We start from the raw sequence: 5,172 nt of genomic DNA, 5'->3' as shown, positions 1-5,172 counted from the left end.
ACATAAACTCTGAACTTTACAGAACTTTCTTTCATTGTTACAGTTATTGTCCTTTTGTGTTGTGGTGGCTCTAGAGCCAATTCTGTTTCTCATACCTGTTAAAAGTGAGAAATTAATTTAAAAAAAATATGCTTCTCTGAAGTGGCAAAGACATCACCATTTTGTGCCTGGGTTTTAATCATAATTACCTGAGGACAATGGCCTCAGACCTCCCTGTGTTGGCTTTGTGCCTGTGACTCTCACCATGACCAAAATCTCAGATAGCACAGGTGTGGGGACCTCTGTTTGTGTCAATCACTCTTTGCATTCTGCTAATGCCAGCCTTAGAGAAACTGAGAGAACTTGTCACTCCCATAGTGCTCTGGAGCATGTCTGCTGGCCTGAAAACAGGAACCCAGCCAAAAAGATTTTGGGAACAAGCAGTGTGAAGTAAAAAAAAAATGGCAGCCGTTGGGTAGACAGTTGTCAAGAGACATGCAAAGCTCTTGTTATCCTCTGCTTGACTGGGGAGTATGGGAAAGGTCTAAACTCCTTTCTCTTATCTCCTACACTGGGTTCCTCTGCTACCTAGTTCTTTCAGAAGAACTCCCTCCAGGCACGGACTTTGAATGAAAATACCAGTGTACTCTAAATCAAGTGAGAGCTGAGATGTCAAAGACCGGTGACAATGTTACCAAGTGGAAGTTAAGGAACGGCCCCAAACATGAATGTGGAGAGCATAGGCAAGCACTCGAACATTGCCTGACGCAGTGCCATCTGTCAGCATCTTGTACTCTTGAGGAATTATTCGAGACAAGTGACAACACCCGGTCTTGGCTGCAGCTTTGGCACAACAAGCTTTGATGGTGACCACTGTGTTCTATATATACTTGCAGCAAGTTCCGACTTCCGACTCTGAAGTGATCTGGGTTGCACTGAAAAGGTGCTTCAGCGAAAGGGACTCAAGTCAGTTTAATTCTGCTGCTGCTGCTGCTGCAACCCCATACACAGGGTAGAAATGGCGGAGAAGCACCATGCAGGAAATAGAAGTGGTGAAGGGAGTAAACAGAGGAAGAAGAGAGGGAAAAAACTGCACATCTATACAAGAATTCCCATTTACTGATAACCTTCCTCCATCCTCTGCCTCTTTGTCTCTCTCTCTCACCACCACCACAAACACAGCAATCAGCACTAATAGCACAACTGCTCTGGATGCCCAATTTATTTTCTAGTGGCTGCCTTGGCCCACACAGCAATACTCCTCATTTGCTTTTGATCTGCTTTAAGTAGGGAGAAAAAGGGAACTTTTTTGTCTGCTATACCCTTGGCATCAATTAAGACCTCAAAACAAAGTGCTGAGTTACACTAGACTTAATCCTGAACCAGTCCCAAGTAGGATGTGCCCCTTTTTGCTTGAGATAGGAACTAAAGTGAAAAACTAGCACCAAAGGATCCTCAACATCTCACTTTGGGTTTCTCTCTGTTGTGTTAGCATGGAACAGATACACTACAGGTCCAAGCTTGCACAGAAGCAAGTTTGTTCAATAATTAGACTTTAGCTACACTCTCCATTTCCTTCCTGATGGGGATAGGAATGGGGAAACCCAGCCATCACCCTGAACTGTGTATAAGGAAACTGTTGGGCACACATTTCTACTGCATACAGCAACTGGGAAAAAGGGAAAAGAAACTCTAGACCCCAATAAGTTGTTTTCATGAACATAAGTGAAAGGGGAGTTTAATCAAAACCACCTCCTTGGGTCACAGAAGAACCACCACCTGAAGATTCTGCTCATACACATGGGCAACCAGCATAATACTTGCGAGCCCACTGTGCAAAGCTCTGGTTTGTAATTAATGTCCACGCTGGAGTCAGGTAAACCTAACAATTTGTTATCATTTACCGGGTCATAGACACAACCGGTCTGTTAACTTCATAATCATACAGGGTTTGATTATTACCGGATGTGCAATGAAAAGCAAACAGGTAATGTGAATTGGGAATCCATTAAGTACAAGCTAAGACCTATACTGCTAAATGAAGAAACCAAAAAGGTTATTTACACAAATATTAAGAGCTGGTAACAAGAAGTCAGTGGTAATCAAATGTTTACATTGCCCTTTTATGTGTGTGTATTTTACCATAGATAGGGTGTCTCCTCTGAATGCTGGAATAACACCTGCTAAGAATCACTGAAACCGCTTTCAAGTGCCCACTTTTTTTCACCCTTTAATTGCTACGTTTCATTTTTCCTTCATTCCCATATTTATCAGTTGACTTGGCTAAGGGTAAGAAGCAGCGGTTCCCTTTCAAAGCTGCTTGACTCGTGGGGAGGGTAGAAAAGAGACTTGAAATGAGATTCATCCCCTGTCGTTCAGAAGGTTGGAAGCCTCTTCCACCTCCTCCTCCTGACCTCCTCTTCCTCCAGGAAAGTTAGGATTATAAAAACGATCATATGGATATAATAAAAGTGTGACAGAGCTGAAGAAGGTGGGGGGGCAGATTAGTGATGGCACTTTCACAAATGCAGCTTACAGAACAGAGGCTTCTGGCTGGCGTAGTGGCTGAGTGGTAGCATAGTCCTCTTCACTGCCTCGGCTAACAGCACCTAGGGGAATTATAGTGGTAGCAAATTCAGCCCCGGTAGCCAAGGCTGGCCTTAGGGAAAATGGTGCCCAGGGTGAACTTTCTTTGGCACCCTTTAAGTACTGCTCACCCAGCAGTGGGCAGCCGCCCAGCAGGTAAAGTGGCAGCGGGTGGAGCAGCAGTGAAGTTGCAGGTGTCATGCTGCCTGGCTCCTGCCCCGCAGCCCCCTTTATCCACTCCTCCCACCCCCCAGGTGGGCACGGGCCTTCTGCAGCCTCTTGACCATGGTGCCCTGCCCCTGACCACGGCACCTTGGCCAGTCGCTCATGTCGCCTGCCCATAAGGCCAGCCCTGCCTGAATGCCTTGCATTGCTACTAAGTATCCCCTACCTCGGGAATTGCAGGATAGATATAACTTGCATCCTGTTACTTACAATTGTTTGTCCTTGTGTATATAGCTATGCAACTGTTATGATTCTTTCCCTGTACTGAAATTTAAATCTCTGAGAACTTTTCTGTTTACTTTGGTTCTCTCTTGTTGTTTTTCCTTAACCTAAACTAAAAATTTAGACTAGCACTGTCTCTCTGCTCTTTGAGTTTGGTGTATGCTATTTACCCACCAGTTACTGTGACAACTACTATTTCTTCTGTAGAAACAAAGGATAGAGTTTAAAAGTCCTGCTCAGACCAGTGTGCATATATGACTGTTAATATGCCTTTGAAAAACTCAGATGACTAAGAGAAGTTAAGCTTAACGAAATTCTAGTTCAGCTGGCTGAATTAAAGTTGGAATGTCAGGCATAACCGCAAATTGCCTTGATTTTACCATTTTTAAATTTCATTTTTAATATTTCTAAAACGTATTAGTCAATCAATTGTAAACAATAAGGCATATCTTATACTATTGTATAGTAACAAAGTCATACATTATTACTTCCTGATAAACAGTAAGGAAGGCATGGATACATTACCGGATACCATTCTGATAATGTTTTAACTATATTATTAACACTTGGTAGGTTATTTGTAGGAACACTTAAAGGAAACTGTTACCTAATAGTCTCTCTTTATATGACTGGTGAAATAGCATTTAGAAAAAAAAGAGTCTATTCTGCCCCAGTCCCCCAGTACTATAAATGCTGTCAATGAATCAGAGGGTATAGAGAAAGGATAAACATCATCATCAAAATGTTGGAGAGACTGCAATGTGAGGAAAGCTTAACAGTACTAAATACTGAGACACATAACTTGACCAAATGAGGACTAAAGGGGAAGAGAGGGGAGAGGGAAGATAGTGGAAATAAGATAGGTAGCGCTCTGGGGATTACATAAACTGGTACTGTTTGTGGTGACTGTCTAGAGATATTTCATAGAATCATGTTTTAATTCTAAAAAGAATCACAAGATGTAAATGAAATCTTAGACTCTTAGAGCCTGAAGCTTTGATTTACTCACTTTAGGTCAGGTTATGCATGGCCCTTATGTAGGTGTAAAGGGTGTTTACAGGATGTGTGCGAAGAGTCACATCCAGTGAAGCTCACATAAAGTACAGGCACGACTGCAGTTCTTGCACTTGGGAGCACACTAACGTTACTCTTTTCCTGTGCCTTCAGGGTACACAGATCTTCAAAGCAGATTTAAGACAGGACCTTTCAGAAACAAGCAGAGTTTTTCCAGTGGAGCAACAGGATCTGCAATGTACATTTACCAAGCCTTTGCAAAACTCATTCAGAGCATACAAACAAAATAGCAAAGAAGTTAAACTTGATAACACTAATCCTCTACTACATTTTCCTTTACTTACTTGAAAGATAAGAAACACTCCACAACAAATTTCAGAGTAGCAGCCGTGTTAGTCTGTATTCGCAAAAAGAAAAGGAGTATTTGTGGCACCTTAGAGACTAACCAATTTATTTCAAATAAATTGGTTAGTCTCTAAGGTGCCACAAGTACTCTAAAACAAAGTTTCCTAAACAATATTAGTTCATGAGCCACTTTCTTAAAAAACTGATATTTCAAGTACCATATGTAAATTTCTCCTTTTTGCACACATTTATTTTAAGTCTTGACAGGCTTAGTTGAAGTATTTCCCGACTCTACAGTAAAATAAATGTCTAAGGAAGCCCAGAGTGTTCAACTATAACATCTTCTTTAAACACTGCAGGATTTTAGATAGTTATCTAAAAGAAACACAGTGACGCCACCATGATTATTACTTATATCTTTCACTTTATTCAAATGACAGGAAACAATTCTTGAGTCATAAATAATGTCTGTTTTCATCTATTTTGGTGAGTATGGCTGAACTGCATCAATGGGCAGATGTTTTCACTTGTTTTATAAGTTCGAAGTTCCTGCTAAATCATATCTGGATTATGGTTGAACATAAGCCAAAGGCTTAGCTAGAAGTAGCGGGGTTTATCTGGGCACCAACCAGCTTCAACTCCACGAAGACTCTTGCTCCTGATCAGATCCAGCCCCCTTTCCAAGCAGGCTCCTGGATTCCTGCAGTGCTGGGCCTGGTGCATCCTGCTAGCAAGAGTCAGGTGAATGTCCTTAGTCCAGTAGCCAGGCTTTTATCCACTTGACCAAACCAGCCACCCACC

Source organism: Eretmochelys imbricata, chromosome 6 (assembly GCF_965152235.1).
Source record: "Eretmochelys imbricata isolate rEreImb1 chromosome 6, rEreImb1.hap1, whole genome shotgun sequence".
NCBI lineage: Eukaryota > Metazoa > Chordata > Testudines > Cheloniidae > Eretmochelys > Eretmochelys imbricata.
This window is presented reverse-complemented; position numbering follows the sequence as displayed.